Genomic DNA, 17,896 nt, shown 5'->3' on the forward strand with positions numbered 1-17,896 from the left:
CCTTTGCCACTCTCCATTTCCTCAAATCTTTTTCCTGATTTTTATCCAAACTGCCTCCCCTTTCTTTGGTCATTGACCCAGCTCTGAAGCTTTGTGAGCGTGCCTACAGACACTCTTCCTGATCAAGGCATGCCTAATGATTATTATAGCTCACATTTATATATTACTGTAAGGTTTTCTAAGTATTTTGCATAGATTATCTCATTTGATTATTTTTAAAAATATTTTATTTTCCTCTAACTACATGTTTTTTTTGGTTGGGTTTTTTTTTTGAGGGGAGAAAGGAAGGCAATTGGGGTTAAGTGACTTGTCCAAGGTCACACAGCTAGTAAGTGTATCAAGTGTCTGAGGCCAGATTTGAACTCAGGTCCTCCTGATGCCAAGGCCTGTGCCGTACTCACTGCACCACCTAGCTACCCCACCTAATTACATGTTAAAACAATTTTTTAACACTTAAAAAATTTTTTTTTGAGTTCCAAATTCTATCCCTCACTCCCTCCCTCCTCTGGAGTCAGATAGCATGTTTTATCATGAGTCCTTGGGGATTGTGTTGGATCATTATATTGCTGAGAAGAGCCAAGTCATCCACAGCTGATCATCTTACAATATTGCTGTTACCGTGTACAATGTTCTCCTGGTTTTGCTCACTTTACTTTGCATCAGTTCATGTCCATCTTTCCACGATTTTCTGAAATCATCTTGCTCGTCATTTCTTACAACACTAGCTCATTTGATTCTTACGATCATCCTGTGAAGTAGATGTTATTATTTTACAGAAAAAGGAATTGAGGCAGAGAGAAGTGAGATGGCTCAGGGTCACACAGCTAGTGAAGCTGGATTTATAATTCCTGATTGGAGTCTAATACCCTAGTCACAGAATCACCTAGAAATCCCTATTATATCAGTGAGATATAGGAGACTGTTCCATTGCTGCATGAAGGTTAACAAACACATTAATGGCATCAGAGAGGCAGTGTGGAAAGCACATCAGCTCTGGTGTTAGGACAGTCCTAAGTTCAAATCCCACTTCCAGCATTTAGTAGTGTGGTGACCATGGACAAGTTGTGTAATTATAGATTTCAAGAATAGGAAGGGACCTTGGAAATTATCAGGTTCCAAGTGTCTCATTTTCCAGAGGAGGAAAATGTGTTCCAGAGAGGTTAAATGACTTGCCCAAAGTCTTGCAGGTATAAGTGGCATCACTGGGATTCGAACCCAGGTCTCGGATTTCAAACCCAGAACTCTCTCCCCTGCCTCATGTTGCCCCACTCATTGGTTCTCACTTAGCCCATCTACAGAAATGGGGTTTGTAATACCTATTTTGCTATTGTGTTATGAAGATCAAGTGAGATAAAGTATATGGAACTTGGCTGATTCTGGCCACACTCATTCAGGGTGTTACATTTTAACCTCCTCTGGGTTCTCTGAAGGTATTTGAGGTTGTCTCTTTTTTAGCCATTGGCTCTACCCGCTACTGCCCAAATGCCAATGACTAACACTCCAATTTCAATGAACTTAACATCAGATTGGCTTTGTTTTTTGGTTAGGCAATTGGGGTTAAATGACTTGCCCAGGGTCACATAGCTAGTAACAGTCAAGTGTCTGAGACTGGATTTGAACTCAGGTCCTCTTGACTCCAGGGCCAATGCTCTAACTACTGAGCCACCTAGCTACCCCCATACTGGGTTTTACAAAGAAATATTTACTTGACACAGGGCACTCTCCACTCTGGAGGCAGAGACCTACATTAACAAAAACAAATTAACAAATAGGCTGGGAAAATGACCAAATGGTGGCAAAACCTCAGAATACAGAATCTTACTTTGATGACAAAGAAGATCAAAACATACAACCTGAAGAAGACAACAAAGTCAAAATTCCTACATACAAAGCCTCCAAGAAAAATATGAATTGGTTTCAGGCCATGGAGGAGCTCAAAAAAAAGTTTGAAAATCAAGTAAGAGAAGTAGAGGGAAAATTGGGAAGAGAAATGAGAGTGATGCAAAAAAATCATGAAAAATGGATCAATAGCTTGCTAAAGGAGACCTAGAAGAAATATTGAAAATAGCACCTTAAAGATAAACTAACCCAAATGGCGAAAGAGGTCCAAAAAGCCAATAAGAAGAAGAATGCCTTAAAAAGTAGAATTGGCCAAATGGTCCAAAAGCTCACTGAACAAAATAATTCCTTAAAATTACCTTGTATTTCTTTCTATATATAACAACACAGAACTACTGCTGGGCCCAGGGTGGACTGTGTCACTCACCTTCTCTCTCTAAAGGTGCCTTTAATTCTGGATCCTTATAAGGATAATAGATTTAGTACTGGGGGAGTCTGGCTATTCTAAAGAAGGTCAGGGTCTTTTTCTCCAACTCTGTGGGCTCTTTACGCCCCCACACTAGAACCTTGGGGAGAATCATTTTAATCTTAGGCTTAACTCATGTCAAGGTCTCCCTCAAGATGGCACTAGAAATATATTAAGGGTATGCTGTAGATCAGGCGTAGGACAACTATTTATTGCCTCCACACAAAAGAAATGAATAAAACACATACACACACCAAAAACCTCACGAGCACATTGACAAAGATTTGAAAATGAAACAATAAATTAAAATTCCCATTATACTCTTTGTGGAGGTGGATACTTAAAAACATCAAAGCATGAAATATTTTGTAAGACTTTTAAACTGACTTACGAATTCTGAATTGACTTCTGAATTTGATTTCATCTTGGTACTGTGCTGTTCAAACAATGTATTTAGGCCCATGTCTTCTGGCAAGCTATTCCAGGGCTTGGGTTCCTCTTTCTGGCAGTGGCCATATTCTCTAAAGAGATCTTTCACTACCAGTTAACACTAACTCATGAACTCCTTCCCTCTGAAACTCACCAGGCTGCCATCAAAACTAGAAATATCAATCTGAAGGTTTAGGTTTAGTTGTCTGGACTTAGGCAAAGAAATACCAAGCAGCAGAGAAAGCCAGGACCTTAGACCCTCAGACTTATCAGGATGAGCACATGATCTTACCATCATATTCGAGAAAACATCATTTCTGCCACACTAGAGGAGAGATTTCCCTCTTCCATATCCCTCCACCCCTCTTGGGAAGTCCCAGAAAGAGTCCCAAGATATATGTTCTGGAGAGTAGAAGAAGAGAGCAGAAGCTATTTCTCCTTTTAAACTGATGTAACAACCATTTCCCCCCAACACACACACATGCTACTATATGGAGTGGGAGGAGAAACTGAGGGACCATCCGTTGTTTGCTCCCACATCCTAAAGTATAAAAACCTTTGGCATTGATTCAGGATACATGTGACCTTCCTGGATATTTTCTTCTCCCTAGGTTTTCATGGTTTTCCTCCTACCTGTGTATCTACTCTTTTACAATCACTTTTCTTGGTTTATCATCCATGTCAAGCCCCCTAGTTTTATGTGTACCTCAAGTCTCTCCTGGGTCCTCTTCCCTTATCTCATTATATTCTCTTTCTGGGTACCTCATCAGCAAGCATGGACTTTATTACCATCTATATGCTGATGAATCACAGATCTATACATCCTGTCCTAGTTTTTCTCTTGAGCTCCAGTAATGATTTGCCAATTGTTTATTGGAAATTTCAAACCCTAAATGTTATCCACATCCAGAGAAAGATCTATGGAATCGGAATGCATAAGGAAGCATTCTATTTTCATTTTTTTGTGTGTTTTTTCTTTCTTGTGGTTTTTCCTTTTTGTTCTGATTCTTCTTTCACAGTATGATGTAATGGTAATGTAAATTTAAAGATCTTTCCCACCCATTAATTGGCCCATGTGACCTGCTTATGTCACATGAAGCCTAAGTCACATGTGGTGGGAGGAGCTTGCTGAATGAGTGGAACTGGAAGGATGGAGCAGGAAATGCTCAGAGCGAGTTAGAACTGTGGGAGGAGAAGGACACAGGCAAGGAGTGAGCTAGGATTTCTGAGTGTTGGTGGGAAGGCCCCAGCAGGGAGGAAGGCTAATGGGATGGCGAGGCTCCATGCTGTGATATTGTGTCTTAAGTTCCTTGCTGCTATGATGAAGTGGGCTTACTGGTTCTGGGATTTGGTTCTCTGGTGTCTGAATAAATGTTTTGCTTCTTCTACCTTCTATATGGAGAGTCTCTAATATTTTGCAATACAGAAATATACAGGTATATTCACATTTATTGTTGATGTTGTGATTATTGCCTTGCTGATACACATGACTAATGTGAAAATGTTTAATATGACTGTACATGTATAACCTATATCAGATTGTTTGCCATCTTGGGGAAGGGAGAGGGGAAGGAGGGAGGGAGAAAAAAAATTTGGAACTCAAAATCTTACAAGAGGGAATGTTGAAAACGATCTTTACATGTAATTGGAAAAAATAAAATACTATTAAGTGGGAAAAAAATTAAAAATCAGTTCAACAAAACCAACCAACCCATAGTCTGCCAATACTCTACACATGTTTATGCCCACCTCTGCAAAGGGAAGGAATTACATTTTCTCAATTTTTATTTGGGGACAAAATTGCTTGTTAAAATTATACAGCCTTTAGATCTAATGGATTTCTCTTCTTATTCCTCTTGGTGATTTCTAAAACACATTCCTGGTGCTCAAGTTTCCCTCCCCTCCCCTTCCACTCCTACCAAACAGACTGTTTTCTGTCTCTCAACTTGCACATCCAATCTTCACATCTCTTGCATCTCCTCTCCTTATGTCACTCAACCACCCTAGTGATGGCCCCATCACCTCTTGCCTGGACTACGGTAATAGCCTGTTAATGGATCTCCCAGCACCAATGCTCTCCCTATTTCAATCTGTCCTTCACAAAGGCACAAAAACAATTTTTCTAAGGCATAGGTTTGACCATTTATTTCTCCTCTTCAATAAACTCCATTGCTTCTTTATCTGTGTGACTTTGGGCAAATTTCTTAATCTCTTTGGGCCTCAGTTTTCTCAGCTATATAATGAGAAGATTGGACTAGGTAACCTTCCAGGTCCCTTTCAGATCTAAATCCATTTTTATCTAAATTATATCTAAATCTCTTATATTTATAAACCTAAATTATATCTAAATCTAAATCTTGTTGCCCTAAGGACCAAATATAAACTCCTCTGCTATGGATTTAAACCCTTTTACAACCTGGCCCCAACCTACCTTTCTGGCTTTACCACATGGTCCCCCTTCATGCGCAACCAAACTGTCTGCTTTCCTGTTTGTCCTTCATCCATGGCCCTCTGTCTCTTACCTCCATGTCTTCACACTGACTATTCCCCCATTCCTGGAATCTATTTTTCTCTTCTCCATCTCTTAGAATACCTAGCTTTCTCCAATGCTTCACAAAACACCCCCTTCTACCTTGGATAGTGCCTTGCCCAGCCCCCACTCAATTATCTTGTATATACTGTACATATATATACATATATACATATATGTCACTAAATTGTAAACTTTTGGAGGGCAGGGCCTGTTTCACCTTGCTTTTGTATCTCTAGCAATTAGAATAATATTTGGTAGACAATAGACTTGTTAATTGAATGACAGTACTCAATTTGATTTTTTTAGAGGGTGAACTGAGATTTTATTTTATTTTTTTTAACTGAGATTTTAAAGTGAGCTGCCATCCAAAATCTTTTATATATTTAACTATTATTAACAATGTGACTAATAAATATTCTTAGAATTTAGCTTCAGCATTTTGTGTAAGGGCAAGATATTTTCATTCCACAGAAAAGTACAATTTTATTTCCTCTCTGCCTCCTCAGGAGAGAACAAATTATCACTGGAGTAACAAAAAGAGGGGGCTGATGATTGTCTTTCTGTTTCCGATTTATTATTGTTGATTACTGTGGGTGTTTCTGCTCATAAGAGGAATTAAAGATGTATTACAAGGATTGTCCATTTTTTCCACCATTATTTCAATAATAAGCTTTTCTATTTTACTTAATCAGTTCTATTCTTAATATTATAGGTAGGAAGCTACTAGATGTGTGCTGTCTTATATGTAGAAAAAAGACTAGTCACCCTACATCCTCCCAAATATACTTCTGTGTACAGTTTTAAAGAAAGATTGGTATTCATATCACAACCATCACCACTCCCCTCCCCCTAAAGAAGGAAAATTAGAGCAGGGTAGGGAAGGGATGAATGACTTTATATTTCCAGACAATTCCTAGGAAAAACTTTTAAAAAATAAGACTTTATTGTAAAGTGCTTAGTACAGTGTGTGGCTTTAAGCACTTAGTAAGTGCTTAAAAATTTTATTTCCTTCCCTTCCCTCATTCTAGCTGGAGGCTTCGAGGTGATACAGTGGGTAGAGCCTGGAGTTAGGAAGACCTGAATTGGAATTTGACCTCAGTTACGTACTAGTTGTGGGACCCCGGGCAAGTCATTTAACCTCTGTTTGCCAGTCTTCTCAACCATAAAATGAGGATGATAGCACCAAACTTACTCTAAGGACCAAATGCAATAATATTTGTAAAGTGCTTAACACAGTTGGCCTGGCACATAGTAGGTGCTTATTAAATTCCCATTCCCTCCCCCTATCTTCCAATACATACATGAACATTTGTTTATAAATCACACTAATATTTTATCAAGGTTTGAGAAGAGAGATGCTTAAAACTTGTACTAGAAACCTCTGGCAGCTAAAGACTAGTAGGAAATGTGGATGCAGATTCTGAGGTTACAGTAGGGAGAAAAGATGATGTCATTCATAAAAGACTGTCCAAAGGCACAGTGTTCAGATTCAAACAAACCAAAACAAAACTGTAGGATGGATTTGCATTCCTCAGTCCTGTTGTAAAGATTTATAGAATCTTTCACATGGGAGGGGGAAACTTGCAATTTCCCAAGGCAAGTACATTTTACTTTTGGAGAGTTATCATCACCACCACCACCACCATCATCATCATTTTCATTCTCACTGATGCCTTTTGTTTCTAAATCACATTCATTTCTCCCTCCACTACATCGTGAGCCCTTCCTCATAACAAAGATTTAAAATAAATTTTAAAAATCAGTTCACCCAAACCAACCAACCCATAGGCTAACTCTGCCAATAGTTTATGCATGCTTATGTCCACCTCTCCAAAGGGAGGGAAGTACATTTTCTCAACTTTTATTCAGGGACAAGCTTGCCTGTTATAATTATACAGCCTTTAGCTCTAACAGATTTCTCATCTCATTCCTCTTGGTGACTTTTAAAAACACATTCCTCCCTGCCCTGCCACTCCCACCAGGTGACCTAGTCTTTTGCTTCACTGAAAAGACTGTGCTATATAACTTCCATTTCCTCAAATCCTCTGCTCCGTACATCAGAACTGCTCCTCACCCATCCTCCTCTCACTCTTAGAGGATGTGGTGTCCTTCCTCTTTGCCAAAGCTAGTCTGTGTGATAACATCTTTTGCACCATTTCTTGGTAAAGTGCTGCAGGCTGCTCCCTGAAACAAAGCCACATCTTCAAAACAAAACAAATGAATGTTCTTCTGCCTATGTTATATGGCAGTCAATCCTTCATAATCAAACAAAGCCCCAAATTAAGGGGCGAAAAGGTGTCAGAGGCAGGAGGTCATGTGACTTTAAAGAAAACCATTTTGGTTCATTGCTGTTTGTCTGTTTAAAACTATAAAACAGGGAAGGAACCTAAAAGGCCGTTCAGTCCAATTCCCTCATCTTACATGTAATCATTGGCTGGATGGACCACTTATACTGGATCCTCTCCTCATTGGTGAAGATGAGTTATTCAATACCCTTCTCCTGAGTGAAAGGCAATTGGAATTGGCACAAGCAGGAAAAGAGAGATCTTAGGATCTTCTAGCTTCTAGCTTCCAGAGAGAAGATACACAATGCTAACCTCTCTTCAGGTCTCTGAAGGGAGAGACAGACTATAGGAAGAAGCCAACATGAGAGGAGCTGATAGTCTCCATTACATTCCTAGCCTTAGCTTGCTAAATTAAATTTCAGAGAATTTCCTTTTTCACGAGATCTGGGACTCTGTCTCCTGACTGAGCTGAGTTATCTCGACTCCAAGGAGATATCTCATTCAATCTGTCTTGTCTGGTTTATACTCTCATATATATATATATGTGTGTGTGTGTGTGTGTGTGTGTGTATGTATATGCACACACACACATATATGTATGTACACTATCTCTGATTTCTATTTTGGTATCAACTTGGGTAATTGGATTTCTTTACTCTTTGCTACTTTGTCAGGAAGACCCAAGTTCAATTCCTGTCTTTAACATATGCTAGTTATGTAACCTTAGGCAGGGTACTTAATATCTCTAAAACTATATACATAATGAATAATACCTTGATAACAGTTGATGAAGGGAGTTTCTGTACTAGAGGTTTCCGTGCTAGGAATCCCCCAGGGTAATGAAATCATAGGCTAGACTAAAAAATTAATAAAAATCTACCGAGTTATTATTATACAATAATTATTTATTAATAAATAGATCTTCATGCACAATTAATTTGTTTGTGTTTAACATCCATAAAATTCTATGGTTGTTCCAGTATTGTGAAGAGATTTTTTTGTGTGTGAACATGCAACCAAGACTAACAAGGAATCTCAAGGGTAGAGTACCATTTGCTTAAAATGCCAATTACTGACACAGTAAAAAAGGGGGGCCTCTAGAAAATGCTGGCTTAGCAGCCAGTGTATTTCCATGCCCCCCCCCCCAGTGAAATCCTCAGTAGATAAAGAAGTGCTTTCAGTAAGGTATGTTTAAAATTGAGGACATATACCTTATACTTTTCCTGTGATTCTCAGCATTCTATAGTTGGGCCCCTGATGTTCCCTTAAAATACTTCTGTTCCAAGATGATGTTTCATTGAGAGAAAGAGAGAGACAGAGAGAGAGAGAGAGGAGAGAGAGAGAGAGAGAGAGAGAGAGAGAGAGAGAGAGAGAGACAGAGAGAGAGAGAGAGAGACAGAGAGAGAGAGAGGGAGAGAGAGAGAGAGCTTCAGAATATAACTGGAGAAGAGCTATGGTATTAATGCAGAAAATCAATGCACCTGTTTAACCATTCACCTATCTCTGAAGGTGGAAATTCCACTTTGCAAATCCACCTGGGATCAATCCTTTTGCACAGAAATAATAGCTTAGTAACTGACCTAGATTTTAATGTGTGAAAGTTTTCCGGGCACAGATACAAACTAAAATTTATCTAGACAAAGCCATCCAAATGAAACTGTCAATGTTATACTGTCCCAAAAGTCTTGGTGCAGTTTATAAAGCCTTAAAAGCTTTAATAGCTTATAACAGCTTTGATGGCTTAAAACTGCCAAGACTTTTGGGACAGGCTGTATTTTCAATTTTTCACGACTAATCAATTAACATTTGTTGAATTTCAACTATGTTATAGTTAAGTGCTATGAAGGACATGAAGATAAATAATACATAGTCCTTGTTCTCAAGAAGTTAATGTTTTAATAGGAAGAAAGGGCATATATACACACAGAAAGAGATAACTACCAATACAAGTTAGTATGTAATTGGCAAACAATCTCCCAGACAATGTGTCTATAGGAACTTGTAGCAGAAAAAAACCCCACTATGTTTTGAGATGGTTTGGGAAGTTTTTACAGAGAATGACCGGGGCTTTGAATGCTGAGTAGGGACTGACTCACCATCACAGCAGTTGAACCTAGTGGATAGAGTGATAGAATTGAAGTCAGAAAGACCTGAGTTCACATCCCCATATTGACACATATTTGCTGTGTATGGACTTAACCTTTTGGTGCTCCAGGTATTCCCCAAGACTACAAATAGGAGATCAAATGTTGATCTGAATTGATAGAGGGACTTTCCTTGCCATAAATTTTCTATACCAGTGAAATTGCAGGTCAAAGACACCCCCCCACCCCAAAAAGGAAAAGAAAAATACCTACCTTGGAATAAGAGGAACCCAGAGATTCCTTCCAGCTTTAAATCTATGATCCTATGATTCTACGCAATGGCTCCAAGAGTACAAGCCCTGCTTTGACTAGAGCTCTGGCCAAAGTACCTTTACTGAACCTGACCAATAGCAAACCTTGAACCCCTGCAAAAACTCTGTTGTAACAGCTAGAGCCTTGAATCAAGGTAATCCAGGAAGAAGGGCCAACCTTCAGCCCGTGTGTCATGAGTCTGACAGTCTAGGGGATTGTATTTAAAAGGATTGGGAAAAACCTTGAGCAAGATAGGACCTTAAATTCAAACCTCTGTCCTACCAGGGAGGCATTAAGAAAAACAAAAGGTGTAAGAACTGATAATATTGGGGCAGCTAGGTGGCACAGTGAGTAGAGCACCGGCCCTAGAGTCAGGAGGACCTGAGTTCGAATCCAGCCTGAGACACTGACACATTTATTAGCTGTGTGACCTTGGGCAAGTCACTTAACCCCAATTGTCCTGCCTTTCCCCCTCCAAAAAAAACCTAAAGAACTGATATTTCCCTCCTGAAAGCACAAATGAAGTAGAGGATAAAATTATAGTGGCCATTAGCATTAACAAGGTTTTCAAAAGAATGATAAGGAATAAGAGTCATTACAAGAGTGTGGTGGTTATGGGAGTAGTGAGAAATGGAAAAGAAGGCCTTTTAGGGAAGATAGCCAGTCCAAGGAGGTAGCTATAGAGATATTTGCAGCCATACCACTTGCCAACAAAGGGAGGAAGAATGTCTATGCCCATAATCTGTGTGAGGCAATCCTTACCCACATCCCCAATGGGAAAGCATATAAAATCACAGTCTCTTCTAACAAATAAGGAAAGGGGAAGAATTTTAAAAGAGGGATCGATGTTAGTCGTGTGTGAAGCAGTCAGCACCATGGCCAGTGCTTTGGCAACACCAAATAGTTTTTTGAGCATAGATAGAATCATGCATTCAGAATTGGGAAGGATCGTAGAGTTCATTCACTCTAATTTTAGTAGCTGATTAACAGCAGAGATGTACAGCTGGGCTGTACTATACTGCCGTTGTGGTTGTGTTCAGTGGTGGTGTTTCTGGGAATATTTAAGGATGAGGAAGAACTGTTGTTGCAAGTACTGGTAGATTAAATTAGGTTGGCTGACCTTAGTGCCTTTAAAAGGTTTAGATGGTTTACAGTATTAAAGTAAGACCCAGTTGAGCCCAATTGAGGGCAATTGCATTATCTTGGTTCCCCTAGGAGAAATTTCCCTGAGGTGACTTTAGCACAGGGTTTGGCACATAGTAGGAATTTAATAAATGTTTATTGAATTTACTGAATTGAATTGACCCTGTCTACATGCTTCTCCTTTTGCCGTATCTGGAAGGGAAGCAGCCAGGGCATAGAACATGTACATCTACATATCCCTTCCTTAGGGGTTTGGTATCATGTAAGAGTGGTGTCTTCTCTGAGTGGCAAGAGTTCAGTATTGTGGGAAGATTTGAGTCTGTGATGGGAAAGCCTCTCAGGTGCAGCCTTTGCTGTATTTCTTATACAGAACTTTGAAATTCTGCCCCATCACCATAATGGTCTCTCTGGAAGATTACACCACCCACTGCCCCACCTATCTGCCCTTTGGGGTCAGGCACATCTGAAGTCACAACCTCCCTCCAATACATACTGGCTCTATGACTCTTGAACATATCTAAGTGTTCTAGACTAAGACTACAAACCGTAAAGAAAGTGTTAACCTGCACTAGCAAGAAGAACACCTGCAAATTCTCACCTTTGAATGGATGTTGTTTGCTCTCAGTTCAATTTCATACTGCCTTCTTTCTTTGGGCAGTCCTTGGTCCACACTTCTGAATTTTGGTAAGAAAAAGTCAAAAGATCATACATATAAAATTGGAAGGAACCTCAGCGGCCAAGTCTAGCCCCTTCATTTTATGCACATGGAAACGGAGGAGTAGAAATGTTAAGTGATTTGTTCAGGGCCACAACACTTTTTTTTAAGTGGCTGAGGCAGGATTTCAACTCAGTTCTTAATTTCCAGGCAAGTGCCCTAGTCATTAAACAACATAGTCTATACTGGTCAGTAGACTCTAGGTGACTTATTAAGCAATCAGATTCAGTTCAATTTGAAATGCATTTACTAAACATTTATTATGTTCCAAGAAGAATGGCTTGAGAGCTGACATTGGAATCAGGCAGTTCAGTTGTTTTTCAGTCACATCCAATTCTTCATGACCCTATTTGAGATTTTCTTGGCAAAGATCCTGGAGTGGTTTGCCATTTCCTTCTCCAGCTTACTTTACAGATGAAGAGACTGAGGCAAACAGTAAAGTGACCTGCCCAAGGTCACACAGCTAGTAAGTGTCTGAGGCCAGATTTGAACTCAGGAAAATGGGTCTTCCCAACTCCAGACCCAGCACTCTATCCACTGCATCACCTAGCTGTCCTTTGGGGTCAAGCAGATGTGAGGTCACAACTTGCCTCTGATACATACTGGCCCTATGACTCTTGGACATATCAAAGTGTTCTAGGCAACTCTCTAAGACTATAAATTATAGAGAAAGTGCTAACCTGTACTGATAGAGGGAATTCCCTACAATCATTGAAATCACAAGTCCAGTCCCTCCCTCTCCCACCATCTTCATGCCAAGCTTTGCACAAAGCACTTGCCCTAGGAAGATAGGAACAAACCAGTCAGAGGCAAAAATGCAGGGATTTCCTCACAGCACTGAAATGCACACTGCACTCCTATCTGTCTACTTGGCCACCTGCCTCTCTCTCATCAATGCCAGCATCCTGACAGCATCATCATGGTCACATTGCAGGTGAGAGGTACCCAGGGGGTGAGTGAGACCTTTGATTCCAACAAAGTTTTCCTCAGCTGATGGTATTTTGTAATAATAGTGACAGTCACATAGCATTTCACATGCATTAGCTCATCCGAGCCTCCCAATGACATTGGAAGCCAGGTGCTATTACTCTCCCCCTTTAGAGAAGAGGAAACTGAGGCTGAGAGTAGTTAAGTGACTTGTTCAGTGTCACACAGGTAGTAAGTGTCAGAGACAACATTTGAATGCAAGTCTTCTTGATTCTATAAGCAGCGCTTTAGCCTCTTGGTAGGGCAGAGCAATCTAGGTAGCTGACTTCCACTCTTCCCTCTCTCAGATTTATAGTTTTGTGTCTCCCCTTTTTTGATTTGTAAATCAAAGGAAATAGATGTCACTACTCTACCAATTCAGAGCATATCTTGCTAGGAAGATATGATTGCCTCCAGTGTGATGCCTTTTCTTTCTAACCTTTTATTTTAATTTCCTATGACAGTGTAATTAGATTAAGTATGTTCATGTTGGATTCTTATAATATTGCTCCTCATGCTCTTCATGTCACAGACTTTGACTTCTGCATTAGAAAGTGCTGTAAAAAATGATGAACATAATGAGTTCAGAGAAGCGTGGGAAGACTTATGTGAACTGATGCAAAGCGAAATAAGCAAAGGCAGGAAAGTAATATACAAAATGGCTACAACAGTGTAAATGAAAAAAAACAACTCGCACATTAAAAAAAAATGAACATGAATATTGTGAAATTCTAAAGAGCAAGCTTGGTCCCAAGGAAGGGCAATAAGACGACACCTTCCCACACTCCTTTGGCAAAATGGGGAGTGGAGGCCCATGACTGTGGAACTTTGAATGTAACGTCAGATTTTTTTCAATGTACTGCTTAGTTTTGTTGATTTTTTCCCCCTCATCCTATTTATTCTTTAAAAAAGTTATTTATTATAAGGGGATGGCTCATTGAAAGGTATGAGAAGTTGAATGTAGGGAGATAGCTAATATAAAAACACAAAATATCAATAAAAATTAATTTTCAAATTAAAAAAGAAAAAGAATATGTTACTATTAGTCAAGTTAATTTGGAGCTCTGATGGAAACATGAAATGCTTAAGATTTATGAGGCTTTTTTTTGGTCTGTAAAGCAGTTTGCTAAAATTAAATAATCTAATTAATGCTGACGACTTTCTTGGGAGATAGCCCATATGATTTCCATTTTTAATAGTATTATTAGCAGTTGATAAAGCTGAAGAAAAATTAAGCACCTGTACACAGAGGGACTTGATATGAGGCATGTAAACTGATCAAAAGTCTCTCATTTTTAAAGGCAACATTAAGTCAAGCCCAGTTAGGGCCAAAGATGACTTTGGAAAACCTGAGTTTTATTCTAAGCTTCTCCACTGAGTGAATAACATTGATAGGAGTAGGGACTGGACCTGTGATTTAAATGGCTTGGGAAACAGCCAGTTGAGGAAAGTTCTTCCATCAAGGCAAGGTGGCTCTTCTTCCACTTAGAGTCTTAGTAGATTGCCTAGAGCATTGATAAATGATTCTCCCAAGGTTACAGAGCCAGTATATGTCAGAAGAGCCATTTGAACTTAGTTCTTCCCAACTCTGAGGCCAGTTTTCTATCCACTATATATACTGCCTCTTGGTTAATTATAGGGATAGAAACTGAACCTCTAATTTCATTGGTAGAAGGGACTCTCAAGTGATGGAACTTTCTAACAATGCAGGTTGTCACCTTCTCTATCATTCATATTCTCAGAGAATTGTCTCTAAGGGGCAGCTAGGTAGCACAATAGATAGAGTGCTGGGCTTGGTTAAATCTGGCCTCAGACACTTAGTAGTTGTGTGACCCTGGGCAAGTCACTTAACTGTTTGCCTCAGTTTCCTTATCAGTAAAATGAACTGGAGAAGGAAATGGTAAATCATTCCAGTACCTTTACCAAAAAACTCCAAATGGAATCACAAAGAGTGGCTGAAAAAAGAGAATTGTTTTTTAGAGCATTGAGATATTAATTGAAGTGCCCTGGATCAGAACCTGTGTGTCTTGGAGGCAGGACTTGAATCCAGATCTTTCTGGCTTTGAAGCCAGCCTTTTTACCCCACTACACTATACTGCCTTTCATCAGCATTGACAAAGGGTCTAAACCCTCTAATGCTTCCATTTCTCTACTTTTAAACATGATCTCAGAACACTAGCAACTCCTGGACTCCCTGGTAGGAGTGGAGTGGAGTCAGTGAAGGGAGTAAGAATTGTTTACTCCAGGGACCTTGACTTTATTGTGTGTTATATTAAGTATATTAAATGATAATGAATTTAAATGTGTAAGAGGCAGCATAATAGAATGAGTTGTTTTGTTGTGTTCATTTTATCATGACCCCATTTGGGATTTTCTTGGTAAAGATCCTGGAGTGGTGTACCATTTCCTTCTCCAGCTCATTTTGCAGGTGAGGAAACTGAGGCAAACAAAGTTAAGTGATTTGCCCAGGGTCACACAGCTGGTAAGGGTCTGAGGCTGGATTTGAGCTCAAGAAAATGAGTTTTCCTGATGTCAGATCCAGCACTCTATCCATTTCATCCCCTAGCCGACCCAGTAGAGTGAGTAGAGATCAAGTTTAGTGTCAGGAAGATTTAGGTTTAATACCTTCTTCTGGCATATGGTGGCTGTGTGACCCTGGGTAAGTCATCTTACCTTTTAGAGCTCCAGGCAGCTCTCTAAAATGGTATGTAAGCCGTAGAGCAGTGGCCAGAGGAGTTTCCTCACCAGGAATATGAAGGCTAGCATTTATGATTTGCAAGGCTCTTTACTTATGTTAATAATAATAATAGCAATTTGCATTCAATCTTTAAACCTTGCAAACACTTCACAAATATTATCTCATTGATCCTTACAACAAACCTGGGAGGTAGATGCTATTATTATCATCATTTTGCAGATGATAAGACCAAGGCTGATTTGCTCAGGATCACACAGCTAATAAACATGTGAGGCCAGATGTGAACTCAGATCTTCCTGACTCAAGGTCTCTCTACTATATCACTTAGCTGGTTACACCAATGAACTAACAGGTCCAGGTCCCAAAATACATTTAATATATGACTTCAACACTTCTCTGGATCTATGATTCCATCAATGTGGGTACTTTTCCCTACAGTACAGATAATAATACATCTGTACCTTTTCATCTGGAGTTACTTTTTTACAGTTTCTTCTGCCTATCTTCTACCTGGGATTCATTCAACACACAGGGTGAGGGTGGGGGGTTTCTTCTAGGTCTCTAGTCATTACTTGGGTATTATTGTTGTGTTTGTCCTTTGTTTTTAAAGAGGACCATGACCTCAGGGAGATGATGACGTGACTTGCAGTTGACTTTGATTTGAGTGAGGGAGGGCTGTGCCTGGTCACCAGCCTCACTTTCTCCTCCAGGGCCATCTGGGTCCAGTGGCCAGATATCCATCAGGATGACTGAAGATGGCCCAGGGTGCAATGGGAGACCCTGGCCATTTTAGGCTAAGGTCTTTTTAGATTCTTACTTTGAGTAAGGTTATGCCCATTCAGTGAATAAGCTTCTTTAAGTAGTTACTCAAGGGATAGCCCCTTTAATAAAAAAAGGAATCAAACTGGGAGGCGAAGACCCTCGGGGTTCCTGGCCAAAAGAGAAACAATTACTATTTACTATTTACCTTCACTCTGTTCTAGGAGGGCAGGGACCTAATGTTGTCCAATCTATGAGCTCCAGAGTGAATTGGATTTAAGGCTTGCTCTTTAAGAAAGAAATCTAGCCAGTAAATCCAAAGTTAAAGAGGCAGCTTTGAGTCACCAGAATGTACCTTCCCTTGGGCAGAGTACCCTCAGGTAAGGGGAGAAGAGGAGAGGAGAGGATAGGAGAGAAGAAGCTACTCACAGGTTGTGTTTGTCCTTCGTTCTCAAAGAGGACCATGACATCAGGGAGATGATGACATGACTTGAATTTGGGTATTAGTAAAGCTTGTGGATTATACTGTACTAAAAATATAACCCATTTAATTTAAAATACAACCTATTTAATTCTTTGCCCATCTGTAGTAGCTGTCCAAGAGATGTGTACTGATGAATCAGTCCAGGTGGGCTCTCCAATAAAGTATATCAGAGCCTGGACAATAGATATACTTCATTAACTTGGTTTTTTGTGTATGAGTTGTTAGGCTAGATTGTTCTGAATCGTTGTAAATCATCATTTCAGAAGCTCTATGATACTGTGTGATTTGATACAATTAGCACAATGTTACCTGCAGACAGGAGCATCTTAAGGCCCTCACAATCTATGGAGAATCTGTCTTCCATTTGATCTCTCTTTGACTATGTGGATCACAACAAAATATGGCAAGTCCTCAAAGAGATGGGAGTACCAAATCATCTTACTTGCCTCCTGAGGAAACTGGATTCAGGTCAAGAAGCAGCAATTATTACCAAACACTGAATGATCGATTGGCTTAAGATCGAGAAAAGAGTACAAGGCTGTATGTTGTTACCTTGTTTATTTACTTTTATATGTGGAGTATATCATGTGAAGTGCCCAGCTGGATGAATCAAAAGCCTGAATTAAGGTTGCTGAAAGAAATATCAAAAATCTAGATATGCAGATGATACCACTCTGACGGCACAAAGTGAAGCAGAATTAAGAAGCTTCTTGATGAGGGTGAAAGAGGAGAGTGTAAAAGCTGGCTTGATGCTTAATACATTAAAATAAGCAAACCCTAAGATCTTGGCAACTGGTACCATCACTTCCTGGCAAATAGAGGGAGAAGAAATGGAAGCAGTGTCAGATTTTATATTCTTGGGCCCAATGATCACTGCAGATATAGCATTAAAAGATGCTTGCTCCTTGGAAGGAAAGCTATGACAAATCTGCACAGCACACCAAGCAGAGACATCACCCTGCTGACAAAGGTCTATATAGTCCAGGGGTGAGGAACCTGTGGCCTCGAGGCCACATGTGGCCTTCTAGGTCCTTGGGTATGGCCTTTTGACTGAGTCCAAATTTTACAGAACAAATCCTTTTATTAAGGGGTTTGTTCTGTGAAGTTTGGATTCAGTCAAAGGGTCACACTTGAGGACCTAGAGGGCCACATGTGGTCTCAAGGCTGCAGGTTTCCCACCCCT

This window comes from Trichosurus vulpecula, chromosome 5 (genome assembly GCF_011100635.1).
Source record: "Trichosurus vulpecula isolate mTriVul1 chromosome 5, mTriVul1.pri, whole genome shotgun sequence".
NCBI classification, from domain to species: domain Eukaryota; kingdom Metazoa; phylum Chordata; class Mammalia; order Diprotodontia; family Phalangeridae; genus Trichosurus; species Trichosurus vulpecula.